This window comes from Sciurus vulgaris, assembly GCF_902686455.1.
Source record: "Sciurus vulgaris genome assembly, chromosome: 8".
In the NCBI taxonomy this organism is placed as follows: domain Eukaryota; kingdom Metazoa; phylum Chordata; class Mammalia; order Rodentia; family Sciuridae; genus Sciurus; species Sciurus vulgaris.
The window spans coordinates 32,059,040-32,074,188 of NC_136468.1; positions in this window are offsets into that span (position 1 = coordinate 32,059,040).

The following is a 15,149-nucleotide window of genomic DNA, read 5'->3' on the forward strand; positions in this document are numbered from 1 at the left end:
ACCAATTCATAAAGATTTACTTGACCTCATTCTCAGGTACTAAAAGATGGAGACGGTTGGCAAGTCACCAGAGAAGTCCGCTTTATTACAAGATGAGGCTTACATATATACTCTTGGGGCTTCCGGGTTAAGGGAGAAAGTGACGTGTGGGTTTCTGATTGGTCCGGCTTGCTGCCGGCGGGAAAATAGGTGGCGGGAAGCCGAGACTTATGGGAAGAAGAAGCCGCTCAGGGGCCATCTTTGGTGTGGATCGGACTGCATATGGAACCTTACAGGTACCATTACTAAAATAAAAGGAAAATGTCTAAATTCACAATACAGTTTTGGGCATAATTTCCTTATCTGATCAAGTACCAGAAAGAAGTACTACATTTGTGCGAAAATAGTAGACCACAAATAAATGCCCAAGATAGCAGCACCTCACTTGGCAATCTGTTTTGGATCATGAAACTTGCTTTGGATGATTTTTGCTACTCAGGAAATTCCCTGCTGTTTCCACATCTCAAAGTCTATCACGTGAACTTGATTTGTGGTAGAGCTTATCTAAGAAGGAACCCAAGCACTTTACATGTTCATATATTTTCATCTTAGGTAAATTTGCGTATTTTATTTCCATGGCTCATTGTGAGCAAAGGTATTTGTGGTACCAGTAATCAAAACACTAAATGTTTTTATATTCAGCACCTCTGACCCTCATGTTTTTCAACCTCTTCAAGGTCAATTTCATCCTCATTTTTAATGTGCCTTTCATCTAAATAGAAATTTTATTTATACATACCATGAGTTTGTTTTTCAAAAGAAAACATCCAATCTTTTTCTTCAATGAGAAAGGAAAGCAACATATATAATTTAAATGTTAAGTAGTCTTAAAGAGTCAAAGTAAATTCTTCCTAATTTTGAGGTTACAACAGGCTTTCTGGTTCAAATTATAATCTCAAATATGCATTCTAGTCTTACATTAACTTTAATTAGAAAGGTATGCAAAATACATTTGAAGAGAAAATTGTACCAGAAATTGATAAACATTTCAAGGATAATGGTACAATTGAAGTGTTCAGCGAGATCCATATCTCATTATCCAAATGACATTTAAAGTCACATCAATGTTATACAATGATTTTCCTTGGTATCTCAGAACAAATGTCTCACTGTAAGTGAAAGTTGTTCTACCTCCTAATTCTTCAGACGACAGTGAACTGGGCAAGTATATGGGATGCTATTGCTTGTGTCTCTCACTAGATGGCGCCAGGAGCATCTAATATCGTTGAGAACTGCACACTAACTTCCTGAAATACGTGTCAGCATTTCCTTAAATTGTATTTCATCTCTAAAAGAAGAAAAAAAAAACTTTAATTACTTTTGCACATTTTTGTATGCTTATTTATAGCTAAACAAATGCTTTTCTCTTGATATTAAAAAAAATCACAGAATTATTTTGGAAATTGTACACTTTTTAACTTATTTAAGCATGCCATTTTTTTCAAAGCTGGTTTTGCTTTTCTGATTATGAAACATCTATGATGATTACTTTTCTCCTGCAGCATTCTTCCAAGCTGTGAAGCCTGCATTTGTAGTACCTTAAAAGCTTTTTTTTTTCTAGAAGGCATAAATGTCTATAAGAAAATTAGAAATAGTAGCTGATAGAAAGTAAAATGTCTTATCTAAAGTCAAATAAATAAGCAAATGGTCGTGCAGGACCCAAATTTTAAGAATACATAATCAGGAGCCATTGAATTACAGTTTTTTGTTTTGTTTTATGTAAAGACTCATTGCATGAAGCAAGCAGTAAAGTGAGTTGGAAAATTATGGCCTCAAATGAATAAAGTAAAATTCTTTATTTTGCTGATGTTGTGAAACCACTTCTAATTTCCAGGCTGCTGATCTTGTTAAATAGTTGAAGTTTGTCAGTTTATAATTTCCACTAGCATATAAAGCAAATTTTTTTTTTTTTTTTTTTTTTTTTTTTTGCTGTCCATTTATTATTTAATTAAAGTGTCAGCATTATAGATAAACCAAATGTGTGGCTACATGTTCACAGGACTGGAGTAGCTCTCCTGTCATACAAGAGAACTGAAACACGGGAACAGGAGAGAGGAGGACAGACATGGACCTGCACAGTCAAGCCCAGAGGCAATGAGAAACTTTTGTAATATTTAATAGGTTTTAACAATATACATACTATGTGAGTAGGAGGCATAGACATCTTCTATCTTTTCATTAAGGGATGAGTTCTAAAATTCACAAAATGCTTACTGCTTTCTGAAGAATTAGATCTGAAGGCATGTAAGATGTTGAGAAAGCATGAAGCTCTATCAGTCACCCAGTGTGTGATCCTGAGTAGAATTTAACACCTCTGAGCCTTAGTTTCTTGTCTCTAAAATGCAGAAAATACCCACCTTACACAGGTTGATAAAAGGAGCAAATGGATGCAGCTATCTAGCTCAGGCCTGGCCCTTACTGGATGCCCAGTCAATGTGAACTTCTGACTTTTCCCAACTCCCTTACTCAGTCAGAATTACTGAGTTATTTTTGAAAATGCACAGGCATTCACTAAATAAGTAGTATGTAAGAATAGCAAAATAGTTTATTTGAAAACAGATGAATTCACTATCACTAAGCAATGTTAACTGCTTTTAAAAACTTTAAATTGCACGCTTTCCATACCACTGAAATAAAAATTATGTTAAAGGAAAATATTAATATGATTCTTCAACCATCTCTTTAATTTATCTCTTTAATGTATCTGGAAAGTGACAAGGAAAGGAATTGTCACTTCCACTGACACCCACTCTCCAGGGCACTGAGGGGTTACTCTCCATACTATCTAAACAAGATTCACCAGAAAATTAAGCAGATGATTTTATTTAGGCTATTGCAAATGGGTGAGTCTCCCAGATCAGAAGATCAGAGCTGTCTCTACAGAGTGGCTTTACCTTAAAATATTTTCAGGGAAGAGTATACAAGTGGAGATTTACACTGTATTGTTTTGCAGTCAGGGAAGTCTCTGTTATTTAGCTAGGTAAGACATTTTCATCTCTGTGTTCAGCTGGTCTCTGGGAGAACCAGCAGTTGTAATCTTAAGTAATCATTCACGAGATGAAAACAGGGCATTTCATTAGAGCTGTCTGGCTTTACCAATAGAGTCCACCAAAATGTGAAAGGTTTGTGTTTTGGCATTGCCACAGGTGAATAAGGAAGTAATTGGAGAGTCTTATAGGAGTCCTGAAAAGTAAGGGGTGAATCATATCTAAGCCATATGGGGTAGGTGATTCCCTTCAGGAAGTTGTTTTTCAGAACCTCAAATAGTGGTAGATTTGAGAAAATGAAAGACTGAGAAAATTTCTTTAGTTATTTTCTGGAAACACAAGGTTTGGATAAAGTCAACATTGTTAGTCCAACCTCCTTTTTGCTTAAAATTTAATTTTATTCATTGACAAACAAGCCAGAGATGACCTTTAGTCTCCTGAAAGAAGTAAACCAGGGTCTAAGAAATAATATTTTGAAGATTCTTGTTAGCATGGTATGTACAAAATCAATTAAATCTACTATTAAAAGAAAGAACTATGATGAGTTTAATTTAAAGATGTCTTTTAATTTTGATTTTATAATCAGGCAACTGCTAATTCTATAAAATAGAATGAGTGTTCCAATGATCTGAACAGAGAAATTTGGCTTTATAGGCAGAAAAGGTATAGGTAGAAAGCAGAAACAACAACAACAAAAAAAATGAGTGAATCTGTTGTCTCAGATTTACTTTCCTTATAAGATTAAAACAGAGGGAACTTCTGTGTCCCTATTTTGCAGATACATGTTGACTGAAATCTCCTATAGTTCAGGAAGTTGACTGGTTTCAATGTTCACTATGATTATGTCACACTTAGCACAGGTGACCACACCCTGCTTTGGTTTCGTCTGTTAGGACTCAGGATAGGAGGCTAGTCCAAAACAACAGCCTCTTGCAAACTTTGCTTAACATATCAAGGACAAATTTAAGAGTTGTTTAAGAGTCCTAGAGATTAGACATCTTTAAAGAGGGCTGCCTGAAATGTGAAATACAAATACTAATATAAAAGATTGAATTAAAAATCCAGGAGTTTCAAAGTATTGCTATTTGATGACAACATGATTCTATATTTAGAAGATCAAAAAAAATCCACCAGAAAACTTCCACAATGCATAAATGAATTCAGCAAAGTAGCAGGACATAAAATCAACACCCATAAATCAATGCATTTCTATACATCAGTGATGAATCTACTGCAACAGAATTGAGGAAAACTACCCCATTCACAATAGACTCAAAAAAAAAAAAAATCTTGGGAAACATTTTAACAAAAGAGGTGAAAGACCTCTACAATGAAAACTATAGAACACGAGAAAGAAATGAAAGAGGACCTTAGAAGATGGAAAGATCTCCCATGATCTTGGATAAGCAAAATTAATATTGGCAAAATGGCCATATTATCATATGCCTAACGAAAGAAAAAGTAGGCCCAAATCTTCATCATGTTGGCTTAGGGACTGACTTCCTTAATAAGACTCCTAAAGTGCAAGAAATACAATCAAGAATTCATAAAGGGGAAGGATTCAAACTAAAAAGCTTCTTCTCAGCAAAGAAAACAATAATGTGAAGAGAGAACCTACAGAATGGGAAAAAACCATTACCACATGCACTTCAGATAGAGCACTAAACTCCAGGATATCTAAAGAACTCAAAAAACTTAACACGAAAAATATAAATAATCCAATTGATAAATGGGTTAAGGAACTGAGCAGACACTTCACAGAAGAAGATATACAATTGATCAACAAATATATGAAAAAATGTTCAACATCTCTTGTAATTAGAGAGATGCATATCAAAACTACCCTAAGATTTCATCTCACTCCAGTCAGAATGGCAAGTATCAAGAATACAAGCAACAATAGGTGTTGGCAAGGATGAGGGGGAAAAGATACATTCATACATGGCTGATGGGACTGCAAATTGGAGCAACCATAATGAAAGCAGTATGGAGATTTCTCAGAAAACTTGGAATGGAACCACCATTTGACCCAGCTATCCCACTCCTTTGGCCTATACCCAAAGGACTTAAAGTCAGCATACTACAGTGACATAGCCACATCAATGTTTACAGCAGCTAAATTCACAATAGCTAAACTATGGACCTAGATGCCCATCAATAGATGAATGGATAAAGAAAATGTGGTATACATACAGAATGTACTCAGCCTTAAAGAATAAAGAAATTATGGCATTTGTAGGTGAGTGGATGGAATTGGAGAATATCATGCTAATGGAAATAAGTCATTCCCAAAAAAACAAAGGCCAAATGTTTTCTCTGATAAGTGGATGCCATCCATAATGGGGGAGGGAGGTGGCAAGGGAAGATTGGAGGGATTTTGGATTGAGCAGAGGGAAGTGAGGGAAGAGGAGGGGGCATTTGGGTTGGAAAGATGGTGGAATGAGATGGACATCATTACCCTATGTGCATGTATGATTGCGCAAATGGTGTGACTACATCGTGTCCAACTAGAGAAATGAAAAGTTGTGCTCCATTTGTGTTCAGTGAATCAAAATGCATTCTGCTATCATGCATAACTAAACTAGAACAAATTTTTAAAATCTTAAAAATAAAAATAAATATATGCCAGATCTTGTATTCCACACACACACATAAAAAAAAAGTTGAATTCTCATAGTTCAGTTTAGTGGATTCCAAGACTCAATAAATGAAAACCTTTTAATTGTGCAGCACTGCTTGTTGAATTTCCTACAGTTAAGAAGTTGATGTGTTGTTGTTGCTGTCCAGTGTTGTTGATTAATTCTCTTTTAAGCACATGTAAAACCTGAGCATTTTATTGGATTTTCTTAGTGGCCTAGACAGTCACTTGTCCAGGAGTAAATCTAATCTATATATGGGTTTCTGTGATGATGGGTTCTTCAAGGTATATATCAAGTCAGCAGGTTCTAGCTTCCAGGGATTTTTTTTTAGATATTGATGTAAAAAGCCAACTACAAGGCAACCCAAAATCTCAGTAAGATCTCTGGTAGTCAGATTTTTGTTCTCAGTGATGCCAAATTGAGAGGGAGGAAGAAGTTTTAGTTTGGAAGGTAATAATCAATTACTGAAGAAAAGTGGGAGAATAGAAAATTTGTTCAAGGCAACAAGATATAATCTAGTCACTGGTAATGCTATAGATTAGATATGTGGTGTAACCCAAAAGTTCCTGTGTGAGGCAATGCAAGAAGGTTCATAGGTGAAACAATTGGATTATAAGAACCTTAACCCGATCAGAGATAGCATATGGCAAGTAGAGGAAGGTCATTGGAGGTGTGCCTTTGGGGTTTATATTTTGTTGTGAAACTCTCTCTCCTCCTCCATCACCCCCACCTCCTCCTTGATCATCATATCCTGACTCTCTCCTCCTCCACACCCTTCCCCCATGATGTTCTGCTTCACCTTGAACACGGAGGAAGAAGCTGGCTATCTATGAATTGAGACCTCTGGAAACATGAGCCCCAAAATAAACTTTTCCTCCTAAAATTGTTATTGTTTGACTCTTTTGGTCACAGCAGTGAAAAAGCTAACTAAAACAAGTAGGCAACAAAACCAGTTTTTCAGCAGTGGAGAAGTAAGTCAATTAAATCTCAACCAAACATGCCAGAGTCTGCATATCCATCAGCTACCTGAGATTTACAAAGAGGTACCAAATAGTTAAAAAATAACTGCAATATTGTTCTGGATTTGATAACCCAAAGAAGTCTGCTATAATTTTCCACTGATACAAAAATTTTCCCTACAGTCACTCTCTTTGATCAAAGATAATCTCAAAAAAAATGTAATTATTTTTCAGTGTAAAATAATGTGGTCTCTGTCTTCATTTGACCTGATTGTTTTCACAAACACAGCAAGAATGGTGATTTGCCATATACTCCTTATTTAGTTTACTCTGCTGGAAGTTATCAAAAGAAACTCTAGATTTGACTTTTATATGCCTCTTGGGGCTAGAATGCCAAATTAAAATTCAGCATCAGATTTAATTTGAAGTTCCTATATATTTGGATTAATTCCTTTTTTCTCTGAGGCTGCTCAAATATCCTGAGTTCTAGACTCCACCAGAAAGTAGTGTTCCTTACTCAACTGTAAGTCTAAGAAAGAACCATTGTAAGTCCTGTAAGTCATTATCAGTCAGGTATTCGACCAGTTTTCCTAAGGGGGTTTTGTAAGGATGGGCTCCATCAAGTCAATCTCAGCTTCTTAAGTCTCTCTTCATATTTGATTAAATAAGCCTCATTATCAGTCACAGCATAGCATAATCTTGGTTGCATAATCAGTGTTTCTAATTATGTCCTGTTAATAACAAGGAAGATAATCTCTATGCATATTTAACTATGTTGCCATGAAAATAAGAAGACTTAATAAGAGCTTTTGGTTTCTAGAGGGGACAGACAGAGGAAAAATAAACATTTTAATTCTGTTTACCAAAACACAGTATATAAAATTGCTATAAGTCACAGGAAAAAGTAAAAGGAGTTTCTTATATCAAGAACACAGAACATTAAAACAATCAGCAATATTCTAAAAAAAAAAAAAAAAAAAAAGCCACAATTGTATTCAATTAGTGTATTCAGTCCTATATAATTAATTCTCGTTCCGCTCATTCTTGGGTTAGTGATGTCGTGGACCCATTTGTTCCTTGACTAAAGTTCTGGAAATCCTGAGTCCACCCCCTGGTATGGGCTTTAGGCAATGCCATTGCAAACTGGACCTGGCATCATCCTTCTCCCCCGGGGCTCTGCAACAGTCCTTTGTTGAAATGATGCACTCTGACCTGTGGCAAGATGCCAAGAGCTTTCAGGAAAGCATCATAGCCAAATACAAACATTCTGTAGGTGTCGGAGGTGTAAAATGGGTGTGATTAGCTCATTATGGTCATTTGCAAAACTCAAAGCTCAAAAGAGAATTTGCTACAAGAATAATGTAATTAGCAAGGAAATTTTCATTGTCTCTGTGACATGCAAAATAAGCCAGTCCAGAAAGAAACAAAATATCTATGAATATAAGCATTAATGCAATTTTCAAAAAGTGGATATGATACCTAATTTACACAAATTGGTGAACCTAACATTACACTTAGAAAAATCCTTCAAATGTAATAATCCTGATACATAATGCATCCTGATGGACCAAGTATACAGTTAGAATATACCAAGAACGTATCGAGATGATCAAGTAAAAAGATTCACATTCAAGACCAACCTCAGCAGCTTAGGAAAACTTTGTCTCAAAATTTTAAAAGGTCCAGGGATGTGTAAAATAAAAAAATTCAGAGGATGAGATAAAGGGGAAAGAAGATAAGGAGAGGGATAGGAATAGGAAAGACAGAGGAAAGAATCTGACATAATGGTTCTATGTACATGTATGAACACACCACAGTGAAACCCACCATCTGGTACAGACGCAGGACTGGACTGGGGCCCTAATTAGAATAAGATATATTCCATGCATGCATAATTTTATCAAAATGGATTCTATTGTTATGTATAACAAAAAATAAACAATAACAAAAAAAAAAAAGAGTCAAAGAATGTTGCCCAGTCAGTAGAGGCCCTGTGTTCAAATCCCAGTAACACACACACACACACACACAATGTATAAGTGTGACTCTCCAATATAAAACCACTGACCTAGAATATATTAGATTTCTTTTTTTTCTTAATTTGTTCTAATTAGTTACACATGACAGTAGAATGCATTTTTTTTAAACATTTTTTAGTTGCTTGTTGATGGACCTTTATTTATATATGGTGCTGAGAATCGAACCCAGTGCCTCACACATGCTGAGCAAGTGCTCTCCCACTGAGCCACAACCCAGCCCCAGCAGAATGCATTTTGACACATTGTACACAAATGGAGCACAACTTCTCATTCCTCTGTATATGTTGTGTACATGTACAGTCATGTAATCATACGTGCATATAGGGTAATAACGTCCCTCTCTTCCCACCGTCCTTCCCACCCCACAGTCCCTCCCACCCCACAGTCCCTCCCCTCTCCACCCCTAAGATTCCCCTCTGCCCAATTCAAAGTTATTTCATTCTTCCCTACCCACCCCTCTACCCATTATGGAACAGCATCTACTTATCAGAGAAAACACTCAACCTTTGGTTTTTTTATATTTGGCTTATTTCATTTGGCATGATAATCTCCAAATACATCCAATTACCTGCAAATGCCATAATTCCATTCTTCTTTAAGGCTGAGTAATATTTCATTGTGTATACATAACATACTTTCTTTATCCATTCATTTGTTAAAGGGTACCTAGATTGGTTCCATAGTTTAGCTATTGTGAATTGAGCTGCTGTAAACATTGATGTGGCTATGTCACTGTAGTATGATGACTTTAAGTCCTTTGAGTATAGGCCAAAGGAGTGGGATAGCTGGGTCAAATGGTTGACCATTTGACCATTTCCATTCCAAGTTTTCTGAGAAATCTTCATACTGCTTTCCATTATGGTTGCTCCAATTTGCAGTCCCATCAGCCACGAATGAATGTATCTTTTTTTTCACATCCTTGCCAACACTTATTGTTGCTTGTATTCTTGATAATTGCCATTCTGACTGGAGTGAAATGATGTCTTAGGGTAGTTTTGATATGCATCTCTCTAATTGCCAGAGAGGATGACCATTTTCTCATGTTTATTGATCAGTTGTATTTCTTCTGTGAAGCGTCTACTCAGTTCCTTAACCCATTTATTGATGGGATTATTTTTATTTTTGTTAAGTGTTTTGAGTTCTTTAGATATCCTGGAGTTTAGTGCTCTATCTGAAGTGCATGTGGTAAAGGTTTTCTCCCATTCTGTAGGTTCTCTCTTCACATTATTGATTGTTTTCTTTGCTGAGAAGCTTTTTAGTTTGAATCCATCCCCTTTATGAATTCTTGATTGTATTTCTTGCACTTTAGGAGTTTTATTAAGGAAGTCAGTCCCTAAGCCAAAATGATGAAGATTTGGGCCTACTTTTTCTTTTGCAAGGCACATGGTCTCTGGTCTAATTCCTAAGTCCTTGATCCAGATTGAGTTAAGTTTTGTGCAGGTTGAGAGATAGGAGTTTCATTTCATTTTGCTGTGTATGGATTTCCAGTTTTCCCAGCACATTTGTTGAAGAGGCTATCCTTTCTCTAGTGAATGTTTTTGGCACCTTTGTCTAGTATGAGATGACTGTGTTTATGTCAGTTTGTCTCTGTGTCTTCTATTCTGTGCCATTGGTCCACCTGTTTATTTTGGTGCCAATACCATGCTGTTTTTGTTACTGTAGCTTTGTAGTATATTTTAAAGTCTGGTATTGTGATGCCTCCTGCATCACTTTTCTTGGTAAGAATTTCTTTGGCTATTCTGGGTCTCTAATTTTTCCAAATGAATTTCATGAAGTTTTTCCTAGTTCCATGAAGAATATCATAGTAAGATATTCTTTAGTAATAGTAAGATATTCATAGTAAGATATTCTTACTAAAGAATATCTTTAGTAAGAATTACATTAATCTGTATAATGCTTTGGTGGTATGGCCACTTTGACAATATTAATTCTACCTATCAAAGAGCATGGGAGATCTTTCCATCTTCAAAGGTCTTCTTCAATTTCTTTCTGTAGTGTTCATTGTAGAGGTCTTTTACCTCTTTTGTTAGATTGATTCCCAAGGTTTTTTTTGGAGGTTATTGTGAATGGGGTAGTTCCTCACTGATGAGTAGAAATGCATTTGATTTATGGGTATTGATTTTATATCTGCTACTTTGCTGAATTCACTTATGAGTTCTAGAAGTTTTCTGATGGAATTTTTTGGATCTTCTAAATATAGAATCATGTTATCAGCAAATAGTGACAATTTGAGTTCTTCTTTTTCTATTCATATCCCTTTAATTTCTTTCTTCTGTCTAGTTTCTCTGACTAGACCTTCAAGGATGATGTTGAATAGAAGAAGTGAAAGAGGACATCTTTGTCATGTTAAAGGGAATGCTTTCAATGTTTCTCCATTTAGAATGATGTTGGTCTTGGGCTAAGCATAGAAAGCTTTTACAATGTTGAGGTGTGTTCTTACTATCCCTAGTTTTTCTAGTGGTTTAAATATGAAGAAGTGCTGTAGTTTGTCAAAAGCTTTTTCTTCATCTATTGAGATGATATATGATTTTTGTCTTTAAGTTCATTGATGCGATGAATTACATTTATTGATTTCTGGTTGTTGAACCAAACTTGCATCTCTGGGATGAACCCCACTTGATAGTTGTGCACTATCTTTTTAATATGTTTTTGTATGAATTTTTCCAGAATTTCATTGAGCATTTTTGTATCCCATGTTCATCAGGGATATTGGTCTGAAATTTTCTTTCCTTGATGTGTCTTTAGTTTTGGTGTCGGGGTGACATTAACTTCATAGAATGAGTTTGGAAGGATTCCCTCCTTTTCTATTTCATAGAATAATTTGAGAAGTATTAGTGTTAATTCTTCTCTGAAGGTCTTGTGAAACTCAGCTGACAATCTGCCTGGTCCTGGGCTTTTCTTTGTTGGTAAGCCTTTGATGACATCTTCTATTTCATTGCTGGAAATTGATCTGTTTAAATTGTGTATGTCCTTCTGATTCAGTTTGCGTAGATCATATGTCTGTAGAAATTTGTCAATGTCTTCAAGATTTTCTATTTTATTACAGTATAAATTTTCAAACTAGTTTTAGATTATCTTCTGTATTTCAGTAATGTCCATTGTGATATTTCCTTTTACAACATGAATCTTAGTAATTTGAGTCTTCTCTTTCTCTTCATGAGCATAGCTAAGGGTTTATCAAATTTATTTATTTTTTCAAAGAACCACCTTTTGTCAGTTTTTAAAATTGTTTCTTTGTTTCAATTTTATTGATTTCAGTTATGATTTTAATTATTTCCTGACTTCTGCTTTTGGTATTGATTAGTTTTTCTTTTTCTAGGGCTTTGAGATGTAATGTTAGGTCATTTATTTGTTGACTTTTTATTCTTTTAATGAATGAGCTCAATGAAATGAACTTTCCTCTTAGCACCACCTTTATAGTGTCCCAGAGATTTTGATATGTTGTATCATTATTCTCATTTATCTCTAAGTCTTTTTTAATTTCATCCCTGATTTCTTCTACTATTCATTCAATACTATGTTATTCAGCCTCCAAATGTTGGAGTAGCTTCTATTTTTTATTTTATCATTGATTTCTAGTTTCATTCCATTATGAATGATAAAGTGCAGGGTATTTTCTCTTTTTTGGATTTTCTAAGAGTTGCTTTGTGGCATGCTATATGGTCTGTTTAGAGAAGGATCCATGTGCTGCTGAGAAGAGAGTGTGTTTACTCATTGCTGGAAGAAATACTCTATATATGCCTGCTAAATCTAAATTATTGATTGTATTATTTAGTTCTATAGTTTCTTTGTTCAGTTTTTGTTTGGAAAATCTATGCAGTGGTGAGAGAGGTGTATTAAAGTCACCCAGTGTTATTGTGTTGTGGTCTATTTTATTCTTGTAATTGAGAAGGGTTTGTTTGATGTACATAGATACTCCATTTTGGTGTACATAAATATTTATGATTTATGTCTTGTTGATTATGATTCCCCTAAGCAGTATGAAATGTCCTTCTTTATTCCTTCTGACTAATTCTGGCTTGAAGTCTACTTTATCTGATATAAGGATGGAAACCCCTGCTTATTTACGCAGTCCATGTGAGTGATCTGTTTTTTCCCATCCTTTCATCTCCAGTCTGTGGATGTCTTTTCCTAGTGTAACAGTGGTCCACTTCACCTTTTGAATATAGCTCTGTGGCTCATTTTTAAAAAGGACATGTTTTTCTTTTCCTCTCCTTTCTTTCCCCCCTCCTAACCTGGGGGCAGGGAACAAGATTACCTTGATTTATCTGTGCTCTACAGAAAGGAGATAATCTGCCAGAGGAAGTGAATATCTCCCAAAGTAACAAGTGAATGTTAACACACCATCAGGGTGAACCGGGATCCCTTGTAAGGGTACATCTAGAATGTAGCCTTTGAAGAACTCCTTTAAAATCCCCCTGTTCCTCCTGTGAGAGAATCACAACCTTTGGGACAGGAGTCCCCTGTTTTTCTCTTTTGCTAGCAAAGCAATAGACTTTCTTTTATCTTTTTCTCAAAACCGCGTCCTCATTATTGAATTGGCATTTGGGACAAGGACTGAGCTGAACTAGGAGGTGAGTCTCTTGAAAACAGCATATTGTTGGGTCTTTTTGAGATCCAATCTGCCAATCTGTGTCTTTTGATTGATGAGTTTAGGCCATTAACATTCAGGATTATTATTGAGATATAATTTGTAATCATTTTTGTTTATTTTTGGTTTTTAACTTGACTTAGTTTCTCCTTTGATGGACTTTTCCTTTAGTGTAGTTTTTCCTTTTGAAGGTTTTCATGTTTTGTTTTGTTTTTTTCATTTCCCCCTCATGGAATATTTTGCTGAGATTGTTGTGTAGTGCAGAATTGCTATTTGTAAATTTTTTTAACTTCTGTTTATCATGGAAGTTTTTATTTCATCTTCAAATCTGAAGTTTAGTTTTGCTGGATATGAAATTATTGGTTTACATCCATTTTCTTTCAAAGCTTGCAATATAATATTCCAGGATCCTGGTGTTGAGCGTCTGGGTTGAGAAATCAGCTGAGATCTGAATTGGCTTCCCCCTAGATGTAATTTGACATTTTTCTCTCACAGTCTTTAAAATTATATTCTTATTCTGTATATTAGGCATTCTCATTAAAATGTGCCTTGATGTGGATCTGCTGTAATTTTGTACATTTGGAGTCCTGTTAGCCTCTTGTAGTTGATTTTCTATTTCATTCTTAGATATGGGAAATTTTCTGATATTATGTCATTGAAAAGATTGTGCATTCCTTTGGTTTGTATCAGCATCCTCTATCCTGATAACTCCTAAATTTGGTCTTTTCGTGTTATCCAATAATAATTGGAAGTTCTGTTCATGGTTTCTTACCCTGTATGATTGACTTTATTTTCAAGAGTATATATTTTGTCTTCATTATCTAAGGTTCTGTCTTCCAAGTGGTCTAGTCTGTTGGTGACACTTTCCATTGAATTTTTAATTTGTTGTATTGTTTCCTTCATTTTGAGTATTTCTGCTTGATTCCTTTTTATAATCTCTGCCTCTTTATTAATCTTTCACTTCTCGTATTTTCCTTCTGATACCATCCTTTATTTCAAAGATCAATCTAACTATGTACCTTCTAAACTCCTTCTCTGACATTTCTTCTGTGTTGTCTATGGATTCTATTGTTGTAACACCTTGGTTTGTTTGAGACACTTTGTTTTCTTGTTTTATCATGTTGTTTGTATGTCATCTCATCTAGCTGTACGAATCAGAGGCAATACAGCATCTACCCTGTCATCTTATAGTGTCTCTGAAGATTTCCAGTACCTTGCCTTTAAGGGGGAGACCAATATTAATGAAGCCAGAATTGGGGACAGGCTGTTAGTGTAGAAATAGGGTATTGGGTCAAATCAAGGAAATGGGGGCCATGAAAGCCATCTGCCTCTGGAAGTTGGAGACCATCCTGGGAGAATGGAATATCAAGGACCTGCAGAGCTCATTGGTTACCAAATTTACCTGCCCTTGTCAGGGACTACAGGCAAGGAGATACTAATTAATGCCCCTGGGTCCTTACCTGCCTGAATCACCTTGGCCCTCCCCCTGCCCATCTCTTTTCACTTTATGCAAAACTGGGCCTAATCACATGGGCAGGAAAGAAAGAGATAAAGGGGAAAGAGAATAAAATCTATAAAAAGGACAAGGTTTGCTCAATCTGATGGATTCTACCTTTGGGTCCCCTTCTTCCACCCAGAAGTCTGCGTTTACTTTTCTTTAATAAAGCTTCTTACTTTCTACTCTATGCTTGTCTCAGCATGCCTCTCTGGCATTATACTTCAACACCTGAGGAAGCAGGACTCATCACCGGTAAATGGCAATATCATTACCAGCACCCAATGCAAACAATATATGATCTTAAACCATATAGGTCCTATTAAGGCATCTACAGTTTTGTTGCAATAAACAGAAATGTGTTCATCTACAATATAAACAGTAAGTTTGCTAAAAGGGT